The 18813-nt window shown below is 29.3% G+C and overlaps 1 protein-coding gene across 2 annotated transcripts in view; it reads left to right on the forward strand.

Annotated features, from left to right (window-relative positions):
- The first annotated feature begins 2876 nt into the window (after nt 1-2876).
- The window catches only part of LOC126835490 (zinc finger protein 236-like), a 93774-nt gene continuing 77837 nt past the window's right edge, over nt 2877-18813 (forward strand). The window contains exons 1-2 of one of the 2 annotated variants that reach the window (XM_050568118.1): nt 2877-3352; nt 7459-7585. The gene's annotated coding sequence lies outside the window, so the exon portion shown is untranslated. The remainder of the gene's footprint in view (nt 3353-7458; nt 7586-18813) is intronic. The other variant, XM_050568120.1, reaches the window with a different exon arrangement.

The following is an 18813-nucleotide window of genomic DNA, read 5'->3' on the forward strand; positions in this document are numbered from 1 at the left end:
AAAATATTGTATAAGTGTAATTATATAATATAAGTGTAATATATTATTAGGTACAATGCCTACATTATTAATCATCGAAGTAGCAAATTTTCAAACAAAAAAGCAGTTTTATCAACTGTTTATCAATTAGATTTGTTTTCAGAGGTATTATTATGAAATTGAAAACTAAAATGACCCCGAAACTCTATACACATTATGATTCATATACCGGAATAATAATTTCACGGTATCGTATATAAATATATCATATATTATATACAATTTCGGGGTAAACGATTTTGAATGATGACCGTTATTTTGCATACATATAAAGTTCAAGTATGTAATCAAACTAATATTATAATTTATTACATTGCTTGAACGATAACAAAAGTTTGCGGAAGTCGACGTTTCCAAATAATATCCATAGTCCGCACAACACACTGTCAAAATATTATCATTATAAATACATGCAGATATATTTCACAATAGATATTATATTAATGTACCACCATTGATGTGAGTTAATAATTTATTTTATACGTCAATAATGAATGAATGATTCAGTATAAAATAGCTTATATACAGATAAAGAAGTTACTCATCTGAGTATAAATAAATTTACGAAAATAAACAAAATATGCCGTTTGAAGCTTAGAAATCGTTAACCGAAAGTACATAATATAATGCCAATAATTTAAAAAATTACCCTTGCTCTTTAAAAATTTCGCTCCACAAAATGTATATATTTTTTATAAATTGAATCATACAAATATTGTATGAAAAAAAAACAAAATATAATAACTTATTTTGTTTGTTCACTAAATATAACTAGTCTACAGTCAAAAAGTAAGGAAAATATCTACAACACTTACTCTAACTTCCTTTATTTACATTCAGAGTTGTGCAAATTCTTATTCAAATAATTTTTCTACAATTTATTCAAAATAAAAATTATTTGAATTACTATTTTTTAAATTATTCGAATAACACACAACTCTGTTGAAATTTAATCATCTAGTAACAATTATTATACAATTCAATTAACTGAAATTCTTGGACACAATTTGTAAAAAGAAATGTTATAGATATTTATTTTATTAAAAAAATATATTGCAAAAAAATGATAGTTATAATTTTGGTAACTCGACTAACTAATTGACATTATTAGGTGCATATACTCTAATTCTATTGAGTATATATTGTACAATATATTATACTCAATGGTAATACTAAATATACATCAGTAGCAAATATTTAACCTTCTTATTACCCGATAAACATAAAAAAATGTACTGTTTGATAAACATATACATTTTTATTTATATGATTCCAAGAAATTAAATCGAGGGATAATATTTCAAATCCATAAAAGGACGTCAGTGATAAGGTTTCCATTTTCGTTTATCTCATTGACAGAATATCAAGTTCAGAAAAAAAAAATGGGAACTCTCATTGTTGGAAAAACGTTTACTGTACTATTTGTATCATTATTTATTTTGTATACCTAATAGCATAAATGAGGAAGAATTACATTTTAATACATAAAGTCACAATATAAAAACCAACATTTTTTTCCACATGCAGCCTTAGTTATATACTAAGACGTACAACTTAAATACTTCGTTTAATCATATTATGTTATAGAAAAAATATACGTTTTACCTTAAAGTCAATGTTGTTCTCTATAGTATGCTCAAAAAACAAAGAAAAAATGTTTATTATATAAATATTATTATACTATAAGTTATATAATATTATAGGGACACAATACTTGGACCAAATAATTGGAATAAATGAATTATAAGTAAATAATTATACTTGATACCTTATAATTAAATTGTAATTAAAAAAGAACCTAAGTCAAAACCATTTTGAAAACTCATATAAAAACTAAAGAGTTTTGAGTTATTCGAGTAGTTGTTGCCAGATTGTTGTTTGTTTACAAGTACAAAACCTATTTCATACCCGGATACCTCATTCTTAATCATACAATTTAATATCCTTGTATTTGTAGTTCTAAGTCGCTTAAAAATAACAAACGGTTTTGATACATATACACTGTGGGAAACAGGGGCCAAATAAAATGGTAAAAAAAAAATAACTAGCTACAGGCCACGTAGACGATGCGGCAAGTTTGATAATATATTATTAACCAGTTTTTGAAAAAAAAACTTGCTATTGAACTTCATCTGGTGAGGGTGAAACTATTTTCCAAGATTTCTTTTTTCCCGGCCGGTTACCGTCAAAATTCATTGAAGAATTCCCATGCACTCCAGTTCCCATGGAATTCGGAAAAAAATCGCGCTCCCCCACAATAAACGAGGGTGACCGCTACCGCCCCCGCACGACGGAGAACCGGTTTCAAGCGAGTCGCGCACGGCGGTAACACGTTACGACTGGGGTGAACTTTTTTTTGTTGAAAAAATTCCAGCTAAAATCGAAAAAATCCCCCCACGGCTCAAAGGGGGAACGGTCGCTGAGCGTCTTTTTGGCCACTCTCAAGTTTCACACGCGAGCCGCGAGAAAAAAAACTTTCGCCCACAACCGGTTCGGCGTTCCCGTCAAAGACAACGCATCCCTTAAACGCGCTCAACCAAACGAACGCGTAACGCAACAAAGACAGAAAAGCCAAAGGACCCCCCTTCCCCGTGCCCCCGGACAAGAATAGATGTATTGTTTTTTAGTTGCCGTAACCGCCGTGCGTGTGTGTGTGTGTGTGTTATTCAAATCGTCAAGAAAGAGAACTTACCCGCACACGGACACGGACACGCCGTTCTCCTCTTTCCCCGCGTCTGGTCCCCGCGTCTTTGTCTCGCTCTCCTACTTAGCCGCGGACCGACAAGCCCCCGCCGCGCCGTCTCCAGAGCACACCAGTCGCCGCGGTCCGCAATAACTGCATGTACACTCAAAACCCGGTCTGCGGCCGTCGCGTCTTATGCACAACAACTGCAGTGCATTGTGTATGCACCGCCGCCGTCGTCGAATTGCATCGCCGCCAAAAAGTGTCCGTTTGCCGCCGCCGCCGCCGCCGCCGAAGTTGCCTCCGTCGTTTTTAATAATATTATTTATTATAAAAATATTATACTCGGTCTATAAAATCGATAATCACAGTAATACAGTTCTGTTTTAGTGTGAATATATATTAGTGTAGGTAGGTACCCGCGTTTACCGTAAAACGCTGAGATCCGCGCGCACCTTCCCGGAAATCTATAATCTTCAAATACGGCCGACTGTATCAGTCAAAGAAGCCTGCAATAATCTATTACAAAGTCAGTGTCAGTGTCAAATAAAAAAAACGCACCCACGACTGGACATGGACTTGCGCCGTTTTCCCGCCATCGATACGCCAACATCGACGATCCCCGCAAAGGTACAAAGATTTTGCTTTCTTTTATTTTAACCCTTATAACTACACGCACTGGTGTATTTTGTACACTAAACTTTTATTAAACTTTTACCAAACTTTTATTTTACTTATTTTTTTAAAATTATTATTAGACAAACTAAATATAAAAACAAAAATCAGGTTCTTTTATAAGTGAATCATTAATAAATAAAACTACATTGGTGTATTAAATTATTAAACACACCACGCGTGTAACTTTTCATTAGTTTTCTATTAGTATTTAGGAATCGTCAAATATTACTGTTAAAGTCAATAAAAACCGTGTAACTATCTTTGTTATTATTTTGAACTTTCGTACACTTTTAAACAGCTGTTCTTTTTCTTTTTAACAGCTATACAGTGTAATATTATGTCATACAAATAAGACAAATAATAACTGATCTATAATAATGGGGGGAAAAGTTGTAAATAGACGCTTCGATAGTCCAAAAAAAAATTAGCTACTTGAAACTATACTCATTACCTAATGTTTTAAAAAAGCACACTAATGTTTTTGTTTCAGATTATTGAGAATCTGATAGCCAATCTTCAACACCTTAAGCGTGTGTGAAGGAGTGGCGTTTTAAATAAAAATAAAAGAGATATTGTTAATGCACTATTTTACTTAAATACTCGAGTTCAATTTAACCGTTTATAGAGAAAATAGCGTAGATCAAAATCAGAAAAAAGTACACTAGGTAGTAAAACAAAAAAACTCAAACAAATTTATCTGATTAGCTGTAATGTATTGTCTTAGAGTTGGACTATAACATTATTGACTTCAAATCTATATTTTGTTCTATACTATTTAAACAGTATAAGCATTTTTACACAATACTTAAACAGGTTACCCGTTGCATTTCTCAGCGGTTTAAAGAAACAGTCCAATTGTTAAAATTACCTGTTCTAAAATCAAGTGTTTTCGAGCATTAGGTATCAGTGTATTTCAATAATTGTGCTTAGTGAGAACTTATTGCACTTGGTTACACTGTGATTTGTTTTCATGATATTAGGTAACGATTAGCTATTATGGCGATAGTGAATATATTCTACATAACTATACTGTACATAAGTTTAGTATCATTACTTTAAATTTTATTATATACCATATTTTGCAGACAGTAGGTATATTTTTAATAATTTAATTGGAAACAGGCATCGTTGAATTTATTTGATAGCGTTTTCGCCTATCGATCATAGTAATAATAATAGTAATGGGATAACGGCCATTTTGAAATATACAAAAGGCAACAGCAGTAACATGTAAATAACAGTGAAATTTATATGCCCCCTACACATTGTCTGCCATGTGTGTGCGTTGGTAGGTCTCTGTGGATATTGATTAAAGCTCAGGGGGAGGTTTCTCACTAACTCATAAAACGCTGCAACCATCTAAATAATGAATACATTCCCATCAACGTACATTAATAATTGCATCATACACACATGTACATCCACCATATCAGCATTTTTTTAATGAATTGCCAAATTTGTATTATTATTATTGGTCAACATTTTTTGGTAATTTTGCGAGTTTTTAAATTAAATCAAACGACTTTTAAAAAAAATAGATTATCAAAAAAAATTTTTTTTTTTTAAGAAGGAATAATAATCCTATATTATTACAATCTGTATAATAAGCATATGTGTTAAGTGTATGAATAAGTACAAGAATATAATTTTGAAGAAAGAAAGCGCTCATTAGTAACCCTTCCCATGGTTTTAATTTTTATAATATTTAAAATAACTTATTTATATATATATATATATATATATATATATATATATATTTATTTATTTATTTATTTATTGATTTAATTTAATTATTAATATTATTAAGAAGAATTATTTAACCTTTAAAAATACAAAATATACTTAAAAAAATCGAACCCAATAATACAATAATTATAGATATTTTTTAAATAGGTACCCCGCAAAATATTTGCTTCACCTACTTGATGGTAAAATATGAAACATTGAAAATAAAAGGTTTTTTGTGTAATCTAAATTATCATTATCTTTCACTGTGAGTAGTGAATGTGGATTTATACATTAATTGTAGGAAAACCACCCTATACTCTCATTCTTCTTTAATATTAATCTAAGTATAAATACTCATTCGGTACTATATAATATTTATCATCTGCATTAGTTACCAATAAAATCATCAAATTCTTTAAACATTCGGACTTTATTTATTACTTCCTAATGATTAATTTATGTACAACCATTAATTTTATATTGTAGATACTATTTTCATATTGTAGATATTTGATATGTCATATTACTGTGTACCATCATTTTTAACCAGCATGCCTAAAATAAAAGAACTGAACAACAAGATTATTGAAAAATAGGCTTAACATTTTTAGAAGAGCTTAGTTTTATTTTTCATCGAGCGCTTTAATTAAAAATGTTAAGCAAATTATAATTAGTATTATTTTAACGACCCCAATAATAATTATATTAAAAAAGTTATTTTTATGTACCTATATTATATTTATTACATGACTAACCTTTACGATGCAATGTCCATTAACATAATTGTGAAGTAGTAAGTGCGTGTATAGATATTCCTTTTTTTTCAAAGAGCAAGATGATAAACTATATCTTGTAAATAAAGTTGCATAGATGTGTACTTGGTTGTTACATTTCAATACACATAAAGATAACATATTAAAGTGATCGATGCTCGAAGGTATAAATATATTATTATAGACCAATTGGCTATTAACGAGGCTGTTTTCATCAGCAGACCGAAGACTAAGAGTCATAAAACTATCTCGGAAATAACTAGTTGGCAATCCAATAATCGCACTTGATGTAATATAATGGAAACGTTATAAAATTCTGTGCATTTCACGAATCGCAAAAAGGATCATACCCCGACCGGTGTGTGCACTTAACACTCTGAAATGTTGAAAAACTGCAAAACGCATAATACATATAATATCTGATTTATAGCCAAACTCGTCTCCCGGCGGGGCAATAACTCGTTCATACGAAACACAGCGTATGCTTACATAATAATATTAGTATACCTACGGTGTGTTCAAAGTTAAAGGTAACCCCTAATTTATTGATTGTACACTAAAATTTTGAAAAATTAACCTACGTGAGACATTTTTCATTTTTATAATAAAATAATAACTGAAAGTTTTTGTATTTTTTTTTTCAGTCAGAAGTTAGATTTAGCGGAAGAAGGGTGGAGTGTAGTATTATTTTTATCATTATATCATTATTATTATTATTATATTATTATTATTATTTATACATTATATTCAGACTTTTATCGATATAATGCATAATATAATTTCTCGTCAGTGCTATAAGTAGAAAGTTCAATCACTTGTCTTCTTCTAAACATAATAAATTAAAAACGATATTTGTACGTAATTTTTGACGCCTCACAAATTGTTTTACTAAAATAGAAACACAAATCAATCTTATAGCTGTTTTTCTTTTTATTTCATCTGGTTATCCTCATGGGGAAATTAAAGCAAAAAGATAAATTTTAATTTAACAACAGGTCGTTGGTGTCAAACTTAAAAGGCTAGAAACAAAATATTAGCTATAAATTAAATTTTACAATTATTTTAATATTGTAGACTTATTTGTGCCACACCCATCCATGAACGGTTGGCCGAAACAGTGGGGTTTAATTACTATAACCGTCGTATTTTACTTTTCCACTTTTCGTTAATTAATCCTTTTAAGCAATGATACCTGTGTGCACGTCATGAATTAGTTATTTAAAATAATGTAGTAATAATTAATTAGACGGCAATGAAACACACTCAATTAGCAAGTGTTAGCACCGTAAGTGCATTATAACACACGTAGTAGTATACTAGGACTGTCATGCACGCAAATATAATATAACAAAAATTAATAAAGGACGCATACCATTTGACTATCTATTTTAAATTATACTATCATAATATGTTTGCATGGTAATTCGTATAATATGATGACTCTATTTTTGTCATAAATACCTAACTTCAAGTGGCATACGCTGAATGCTATAGTTTTTAATATCCCAAATTCGATACCAAGTAAATAAAAAATAATACAAATTTTGTATGTTACAGTTATTATAAAGTATACGATAACCGCATTGGCATATCACTTATGCATGGGTAGTGCAGACATTGATTTTGCATTACCTGCGGGGCCTACACGCAGTTCAGTGGCGGGCAATAGTTAAGCTCTGCACTAGTAAGTCATTCACCTTTCACATAATATATGTCCTCATAAATGTAATACCGTAGTTCTTTAATTTGGTATTAACATTTATCAAAATTATAAGGTACTTATTAATAATTATGTTATCCTACTAAAAATTAGCTACTGTCATGAAATGTGTTTTAAACGTACTTTCTTAAAATCACGGTTAATTGTGTTTGATTGTTTAATTTTTTTGTGTTGAGTTTAAAATTTTGTTGAATAGACTTAAGTAATTTTTTTTAATAGACATTGGCCACTTAGCATAGGCGTACATATAGGTAGGATACGCGGAGTATGCAAATACTGTGAGAGGTCCAATTATTATTGTTATGGAGCCGGTTTTCCTTAGCTCATGTTCAGTTTCTGTCTTCGATACGGAGTATTTTTTTTATATATATATATATATATATATAAAAGGATATGTTAAAAAATAACTGCACTCTTTATTAATAATAAAATGTCTATAGACGCTTGCACGCAAACCTTAGCTTAGCTCAACACATTGGCACAGCTTAATGTTGTACTGACAATTGTAGGTATACCTATAATGTACGTGTGGATTTATATTATATTCGTTTTGAATAAATAACGATTTTCTAACCATAATTAATAGTTCTAGTATAAAAATTAAAAGTATACAAACGCCAGTTCAAAAGTAAAATTCATATTAATTTATGTACTGCGGTCGACAGTGCAATCGTAACGGCTTTCAGTGGCTGTGCGATTCTCATTAACTGTCTTAAGACTGAAGCCTAATAATATGATTATTGCATGTTATCATTCGGGCCGATTGCGTGAGTATGTATACGCATTATATAAATTACTTGACGTTACGGCCCGGCCGTTTATGCAGAGTAAAAAAATAAAATAATAATATTGTTAATATTTGCCGCGAATCGTCTGGCGATGAGTTTTACCCGCACCCCGTTCACCGCCCAATGCCAACGCCGCCTCTTGTTCGGCCGTCAGACACGAGTGGTTTTATTTTTAACGCGAGTCGGGCCGTTGTAAAAAAAAAAAATAATAATAATAATTTGAAAGAAAAAAAGAAACGAACGAGACAAACTACACACGATATAGTCGACCGTCTGCTGCCGGCACGGCCGACGTCGCGTCTCTTCATTCCTGACCTAACCTAACCGTCACCTCATCGAGGCAGACCAAGTTAAAGTCTTGACGTGCTGGTAGAGGTGGAGATGATACGGGCACCTGGACACCTGCAGTCCGCGGCCACGCCTCCGCCACCTCCACGTCTCACCGCCCACGATTATTATTGATGACCGGTAAATTGAAATAAAATATTATAATACTGTATAAATGTTATAAATCGTTTCATGTAAAAAATTCACCACGACTCTATTGAGTTTTCTCGATCGGACTTATCTCAGCAGTTACAAATAGCTCGAACATTTTTTTTTACCGAGTAATATAATAATAATTATAAAAACAATATTTATAATAATATTATGTAATTCGGATATAAACTGGTACGTGCATACTGAAAACTATTAATGTGCCCACCAAAATTTTTTAGTTGCGACTTGGCTAATAAATAGTATTTTTGACTGAACATTTAGTTAAATCGTTAACTTAAACATTTAGTTAATTTAAGCTAATTTTAAATAGGGTCCCAACTATATGTGATATTCAATTTGCCAAATTCTTATCATTTACCACTTACATTTGGCATTTTTTTAATTGGATCGGTTTTTATAATAAATTATTGCTTTCTGTATTTATAACAATGAATTAAATTATTTTATTAATACCACTATACCAAAATCAATAAATACTGGCTGTATACATTGCGGTCACATTAACATGGAAGTAAAAGAGTTGGCTGTTATATAATTTTTATTATGCTTGGTTTATTTATACCATGTTAGATAAATTAAAATAGCATACTGCTTAGATAGTCCATTTATAAACTTCAATTCTACATATTATAAAGTTTGATGCAAAGAAAAAATTAAAATATGATAGTAAACGTGTAATTAACTTGAGTATTAACAATCGACAACATAATATTAATACAGGATGACCAACTTATTGCGAACCACTCAGTATCTCACTAGTTTTAATCAATAATTGAATTTTTAATTTCCATAATGTTTTTATACAATGTGATCTCAATTTCTCACAATTTTTTTTTTTTTACCTCCCTCCCAACTTAGTTTTTTTGATAGCAACTTTTGAAACTTAAATGGTAACGCATACATTTCATAACTTTTTAAATCTATGGGTATACTGATTTTATACTGCACAAAATGTACCTACATGGTTTATGATGTACTGGTAAATATTATAACGCCTGAATATTTTGCTAGAATTTTACTGTCCACATATTCGCGTCAAATCATTTTCCAGTGATTAAATCAGTTATAGATTTAATAAATGCTTTGAAAACTATCCAATAACTATCCATATATAGACGTATTCATATAAATTATTTGAAAAAATGTCAAGTGAAACTCTTGAAGTATTAATTTAACATGGTATATCTGTACAGATTTCATATTCGGTTGGCGGTACAAGTAGTGTATTTGGGAAGAGATAAAAAATGTAAAACAAATTATACTATTATTATCATTTACGCTTAATTTTGTTTTTGTAAATTAATTTTAGCTTCGGTTTTTATTCAATGCACTCATACTTGGAATAATGCAGTACTACTGCAGATATTTTTACACAACACAGAAATGGCCGAAAACCATTATCAAAATATTACTTTTTGTGTCACGCATCATCTGTCAAAGCCTTTGGCATCGAACGTTTAACTAAATTAATTGACAACAGAAATTGTTCTGACAGTCCTTTACCGTGCATTTATATAAACTAAAAAAATCTACAATAATTGGACGATACAACCAACGTTATAATTGTTAGAACTGTAATAATTATTGTGGAGTATTGTGTAGAATGTCTCGCTATATCATCACATTCTATACATACTATTTACAACAATGTAGGTGTATAATGTTGATAAATAATTGTAACTTGTAAACCAACAAGATTATTTTATTTGTTGCTGTATAGTTTTATCAGTGTAATATTATAGTTGAGAAACATTATTATTATTGTCATTATTACAGTCGTTATTACAACCCTTCCACTCACACAAACCGAGCTTTCTCGGGGTAGAATTAGAAATACTGTTGAATACACTGGAATAAATATGTATTTATGTATTCATAGGTTACTGCGTTCAAAGACTTGACTAAACCTACATATAGAAATGAAATAGGGGTAGACTTTTTTTTTTTATAAATTAAAAGAAAAGTGCAGTTTATAATATGTTTGCTTATATATTTTGATGCACTTTAACAAGTCCTAATTTTAACTAAATATAATATATATAACGTGGATATAGTTCTACTATTCAAAGACTTTTTCAAATTTTCATCAGACTAGTTGCCTATTTGACATAGTAGTCTGTATTTTTATGAGTTAACTTCACGTTCGTGAGTTGTGGGAATTTTGCGTACATAGCGAGTATGGGGTGAAACTACGCGGTAACATAAAATTCATCGACATTTAAAGCTGGCCTCTATGATTACAGTAAAAGCGAAATGGGACTTTGTGTTATTTTTGTAAATAGAGGGGAGAGAGATAAATAAATTAATCTCGGCGGTCCTATTATTCATAGAGATTAAAATATCGAATAACGGAAACTGACAGTAAATCGTATATTTTCGTTGAAATCGCCATTTTTTGACAAACGACTTGGATGTGTCGTGTGCCGCTAATATACGGTATTGGGCCACAATCGAATATATTATCCAGGCCGAACGCGTATGTTTCCTCCCTTTTTGGCCAACCCTTATCCTCAGCGGCGCGCATAATATCGCTAGGGTAAAGTTTGCCATTAGCTATCAAATGTGTGCGAACGCCTGTGTGTGTATTATATGGACGGCCGTGCTATATTGCGGAGAGCCATTTTGATCTCTCTCGTACTCACACCCAAACACACACTTTGATAAAACCCTCTGCTCGCTGATTGTGACGGTTTTCCCTGGGTCATCTCTCGCCGAGATGCGAGTGGAAACGACGGGGGCGTCATGGCGTGGCTTGCATAGATTAGGGGAGATTTTTTTATTATTATTTTTATTATAGTTTTGAACGAGCGCGTGTGTGCTCAGGCCTCTGAGAGTGCGCACAAACCGTCGCCCCGCCTACACTCCGTAAACCACCCTGGTGGCGGCGGCGCAATCCGGACGTGACTTATGGGAACATACACAGTCGGGGTGGAAACAAGGTGGTGGCTATTTTTTTCTCTCGTTTTTTTGTGCATGAATTTATACCTATTTTTTCCCCACACCACACACACATGGGCTGCGTTGCCAAAGTCCCCAGCAGTATATTTAGTACATTTTAACCGTATACCTGACTGATCTATACACATATTCACAGTACACATATGTATGTATATAGTATATACTTTGTATAACTAGACACCAAGCCGAGCGTTTGTATCGCTTCAGCAATTCTAATTATTACATTTAACTATTATCACACAATATGTTATAATAATGATTTAACATACAGTCAACATGTATCATTAAAAGAAAAAAATATTAAACCCAAACAATTGGACACTTAAAAGGTATTGCGCAACAACATTACGTTCAAGTTTTTTTTAGAAAGAGGAGAAACACGAAACAATTAGGTTCAACTATAAAAAAAAGTATAAAAGGAACAATAAATAATAATAATTTTTTCATTGATAAAAATATGTAATGAGGTAAATATTTTTTGTGTGTAACTATGAAGCTGTATTAAATATTTAAGAATTATAATAAATCAGATTTTACAAATTTTTCTCTTTGTGAGCAGCTGCACAGTATGGTGATTTGTAAAAATGATACGTACAATAAAAAATAATATTTATATAAACGTTTTAACTTTTCTTTAGAAATTCTGTCCCAATTATTGTTTTTTTTTTAAATTAATTATAATAATCAAATTTTACAGGGGAGTAAATTTATTAAATTAATTTTTATAATGAATATTTATGCAACATATTTACTATGCTTCACATAGTTCATTATATGGACATTTTCTTTTATGTAACGTTAAATTTATTTTTACTGCTTACTGTTTTCAGTGTTGTGCAAATTCTTATTCAAATAATTTTTTTACAGTTTTTTTGAATAAAAATTGTTTTTCTAAGAATTAGTATAACGGTTTTGTATATTTTGTAAATGTTTATACACACAATTTATTTGTATAGTATATATTAAATTCATACAAAATTATGTCTTAACATTTAATTAATTTAAAAAAACACTTACAAACTGTTTAAATAATATGTATAAAATGTATTTGAATCATGTTTACTTGAGTAATATGTTATCTGGCTGATTATTTAGATAGCGTTTTATTCGAATAATGCACAATTCTGACTGTATTATAAATTATTTTTTGTTTTCACTTCCTTTAACTTAAATAAAAGTAGACACAATAATATGATATTTTATGAAATTAAATTAAATGAAATTAATTTACTCTATATAAGCTAGCTAATACGTGAATTAGTGACCAAGTTTGTCACAAGCGAACTTAAGCACATCGTCGTTGCCTCGAAAACAACTCCTATGTGCTAAAACCTATTTTTTAAGGAGACACTAAAACGTGTAAGTAACACATAGGAGGTTTTATTTTTTTTATTTTTCATTTATTCTAAAATGGAGACAGCACGTTGGAGATTTTATCATATGATTGCTTATTATTTGTTTGTATCCAGGGATACCAACATCTCAAAATCATAAATTGGCACATAGGTTTTTTTGCGGCAACAACGACATAATATTGCTGTAATTTTTTTCACCATGAAACAAATAAATAAACCAAAGTAGAAATCAAATATACAGAACATTTTTACATTTGTACTTAAAACACGAGTAATCCTAAAAGACTTTTGTTTTCTTAACTATCTATATTAAGCTGTTGGTTTGGTAAAACAATATCGTAACACACGTAGAAGATATCAAATTAAAAAAAAAAACTCAGAACTCGAATATTACCGAGAACACGATATTGTCCACCCTTAGCATTTCTTTTCAAATTGAGAAGAAGTTTTTAAAAACCAATATAATATATAATTTGTTGTTGATGTCTTATGAAAAAATAATGGTTATAACTATATAATTATTAATTTTACACTTAAACTATACATTTATTATCCACGCACAAATGCGCGTTTCGTTTCTTGAAAGATAATCAAAATCGACAAATTATCAGGGGAAATATTTCAAGTTTTAAGACATGGATGTAAATGTCATTCAGTTCATTATTAAAGTTTGCATTTCATATTAATTGAAACATTTAGATAATTTGTTTGATTATTATTATTTACGGCACTAAGTTAAAATTTTGCGGCATAGTAAAAAAACTATAATATTGACTTTCGCATTTTAGTTTTAAGTGCGGGTGGAAAAAAATATTAATTATTGTTTCACATAAATTATATGGCATTGATATATTAATCATTTGTTGCAGTTTGGTTGCCTTGTTCACATTTTCAAATATTCACCCATCCACATAACGTATCATATTTGTATTATTTTTATTTGTTCTTAGGATCAATTTCAAACTACCTACTTTATTTTCAATTCCTGCGTTAAACCAGTTTATTGTCGAGGTCATTGATTTTTCTATATACAATACAGGTATCGTGGAAGCGGAATGAAAGAGTACCACTGTAGTGTATTATCAATTTTTTCACTTTCAGGGAAAGTAATTTTTAAATTTTCTTCACATATAAATCCTAATATAGAGCAAATATAGAGTGTACCTATAGAACCTTTTTATAATTTTATAAAAATCATCCAGTTAAAATTATTAATTAAAATTGTTTTATTAGAATAAAAATAATACTTTGTGTTGAAAAGTATTATTAAATAATTGGTAGAACTTATTTGGTTGTAGTATTTTTTTATTTTAATAAATTTCATTTTTCCAGTAATTATAGCTGTTATATTATTATAGGAAGCTAAAATAGTAAAATAAATATATTTTTTTTTTTTTTTGGTGAAGTATAGAACTATTATAATTTTCGTAACTGAATTTTTTAATTGTTTTATAAGCTTAAAAGCTTCTCAGTAAAATACTATGTATGTCAGCTGTGTAAACGAAAATCGGCATTTCGGTAGTAAGTAACTTATCCATTCCGAGTCCGACAACTTAACTGTTATAATTTGTAAACGTTTTAATTAACTTTAATAGGCATCTGAGAAATGAGTATCGGCGATAAATTTAAATGTAAGACATTCATTTTGTCGGAAAATAAGTAAAATTGTGTAGTTTTTCTTTTTTAAAACATTTTTTTATGTTATTACACAATAGTTATAGTTAATTAAGTTACCAAATGCTTACATTTTTAAGTATTTTCTAAACCATTATCAACTTTTGTAACGTAAATAGCTATTAAAATAGTTAATAGAACGTACATATTTATTTAGCTTTTTAAAAAAATAATTTATTGAACATTTTGACTAGTCAATAACCAGTTTTAAATAATTACTTTTAAAGTAATTTAAGTTTAAAATATGCGACTGGATGAAAGGAGGAGCGTAGTGAAGTGTTATTTTTATCTTTGCGCATTACTCAACCGCACTACATCTCCCGTCATACATTTTAACCTCAATACTTTAAAATTATTATTCAAAGCTGGTTATCGACCTATCAAAATTTGTAGTTAATTATTCTTAATTTAAAAATTTAATTGAATATATAAATCCCCATTTAAGTTTCAAAAGGTAATAGCACTTTGGAAAATACTTAAAATGGTAAATATTTTTTCCAGAAAATTAGTGTTTTATGTTAAAATGATAACCCTGTATACGTACAAGTACAAGTATTGTACTTATTGTATAAGTATTTTTACCACATGCCTAATATATTAATGTTAAAGTAAAACGTAAAACTTTATATATACATATATATATCTCTTTATATATAAATTTATTCTGTCCGTGTGTAAGTATGCAAACTCCTTCTAAACGGCTGCACAGATTTTTATGAAAGTTTGTGTGCGCGATTAAGTTGATTCGAGAAAGGTTTAGATTCACAATTTGATCCGACAGAACACGTTTTTAATTAATTAAAATGTTTAATTATGATTACCATTAGTATCAATAGTTATCAATACATCTCTATGGTTTTTCATACCACAGGGATAGAGTTATCCGATCAGCTGATTGTGTGTCTCTAAAATACATTTTTAATTCAAATTTTAGAGCTACAAGTAAAGTTGTTTCTAAAGTCATTATTTTACATAATATGTGTTTAAAACCATGTTTCATGTAACGAAGTTTTAAATCTTAATGAAATTCCAACTGATGGAAGTGCATTCCAGGTATCTCTAAAATATTGTTTATTACTATAAATGTCATAAATTAACGAGACAATTAAAAAAAAATACTAAACAATAATAAGTGTCAAATACAAATGCATTAAAATCAATTTAGTAGTTAGTGGAACTCGTTGAACTCTACGAGTTCTAGCCCATAGACATGATAAAGCATAAATCTCAGGACTCAGGGTGATAAATACACTTCAGCAATTGCTTTCTAGAAAATATTTCTCGGAAGGTGATGAATGATATTATAACCAAACATTCTTTATAAATTATATACTTCTGAATTATCAACACGTCGTGCTATAGTATAATTAACATGTTTAAAAACTAAAAAAATCTTCGAATGAAGAGTCTGTCTACTTATTTACATGAGCGAATATCAATATCTCTAAAAACTATGGTACCATAACCTTTTGAGATTAACCGTTGTAATGTTGCATTTACTAGTTGTTTACGAGTACAAATCACTTTTCAAATTAGGATTTTGACTGAAATTTGAGTTCAACGGCGACGGGGTGATAACAGAGCCCAAATTGCTTCAGTTCAGCTAAACAATGTTAAAAATGTAGTACTTAACAGCTGGTATCATCCACGAAAAAAAAAATAGGATTTACTGCTTTGTATGTATATATTACGGTATATTGACCGTGAAATATAAGTAAACAAAAATACATAATACATTTTACTATAATTTATATTATACATTCACTAACTAACTAATCAATGATAAAAATGTAGTAAATAAGTTTTCATTTATATTAAAGCTCAGCCTCTTTCATGGTTGTTGCTTTTATAAAATATATTAATGCTATAGTAACTGTTTTGAAAGTACACAGTTTAAATGTGCGTTGTCTACTTAATATTATGTATGGCCCAATTCTTAACGATATATGCATATAGTAAGTACGTATATTACATTATTTTAAAACCCTACAATATATTAATATATAATTTATAACACAAATTTATAAACTATACAACAGTACGCTGTATAATATACATATATGTTGATACACATATTAATTTTATTGCCGTATACTTACAAGATTTATGTTCAGAAAAAACAGTTCATAATATTTTTAAACATAACGTACAGTAGGTAGCTCATTCAAAAAGTCGTTACAGTGGCGAACACTACACACATTAAACTAATAATTTACAATGCTATACTTTTGGTTTCAAAGGGTAAATCTTAAAAGTGTATACAGAGTGATTGGTTAGTTACCCAGTCATTATCTTAAAATATATACTTTTGATGTTAAAAAATGTTAGCCTGATTTGATATATTTTTCAACAATATAATTATTTGTTTGTTTTAAAACCCTACGAACATACTATTTTTTATGATAAAGTATTCAGGGTGAAGGTGATCATTTTATTGTGAACCACTCAATATCTCATACGGTGTAATAAGACATTTTTTTTCTTCAAATTGTTTTTATACAATGTTATTTTAATTTTTCAAAATTTGTTTGTTTTTACCCTCTTCTAACTTAGTTTTTTTTTAATCGCAACTTTTAAAGCTTACATGATAAAGTATACATTTTATTAACTTTTTCAATTGAGAATAATATACTAAACATTTTAATTGGTTAATAACCAGTTTTGAACAACTAATTTTAATATTATAATAAAGGTTTAAAAGTTTGGCCAGGAGGGAAAGTGCGGTTGGGAAGTGCGCGCAAATAAAAATAATACTACACTCCACCTTCCCCCCTGCCTTAAACTTAAAACTTCAATAAAATAAAAAATGTTATCCAAAACTAGTTATCGACCAGTCAAAATGTTTAGTACATTTATTCTTAATTTAAAACCATTTAGTTTTAAAAGTTGCTATAGAAATAATAAGTTTAAGAGGAGGGTAGGAACATAAAAAATTGTGAGAAATTGAGATCACATCATATAAAAACACTATGAAAAACAAATGCAATTAATAATTAAACCCAATAAGATATTGACTGTTAAAAATTAATAATCACTCTGTAAATTGTCTTAACTTTCAACAAATTAAAATAATTTTCTAAAAATTTTAACTGTTCGATAACCAGTTTTGAGTAATTACTTTAAAAATTATTAAGTACAAATTTTAGGACGGGAGGTAGAGTGCATTTGAATAATAACGCGCTGATAACAATAACACTTCTCTCTTTCTTTCCTCTCGTCAAAATCTTTAACTTAAATAACTTTAAAAATAATTATCCAAAACTGATTATTCAAATCCAATTGAAAATTTCAGTAAATTGTTCTTCATTTAAAAAGTTATTAAACTATGAATTTTACCATTTCAAATCTTAAGTTCATAAGGTTATTATGAAAGATAGGTATATTTCACACTATGCATTTTTATTTCTATTAGTAAACTACAAACATGACATAAAATATATATTTTTTCTTCTCCTTCAATTATTATTATACGTAATTTTACATAATTTAGTATTCTGACACTACATTATAGTTGAACAATTTTTTTATATATGTATAAGTGTTAAGAAATCATTTTTAGCTTCTTTGTGGAGTTGAAAGGGTATTGGTTTTAGAGGGATGTGTTTTCACTTTTGATGTCTGAACTCACGATATCTTTCAAACCACTAAGCCGATTCATTCATGTAGCAATTCTAATGCTCGGAAATGGTATCTGAAAGATACTATTTTAGGATAACATTTTTAAAAAAACCGCCATTTGGAAACTATCCACTGTTTTAAATGTTTAACATTGACTATTAAGCAAGATTTATTGATTAATCAAATTTTAATTTTAAACGATTAAATTATAAACATACAATAAACAATGCTACCATGTATTGTGCTCTATCATTCTGTATAATTTCAATAATCCAAAAGTCTCTATAGCTCTACTAAT

The sequence above is a fragment of the Adelges cooleyi genome, unplaced genomic scaffold (genome assembly GCF_023614345.1).
Source record: "Adelges cooleyi isolate 19-005CV unplaced genomic scaffold, UGA_ACOO_1.1 ACOO_flye_CR_arks_rails_tigmint_CR_PRNA_23, whole genome shotgun sequence".
NCBI classification, from domain to species: Eukaryota; Metazoa; Arthropoda; class Insecta; order Hemiptera; family Adelgidae; genus Adelges; species Adelges cooleyi.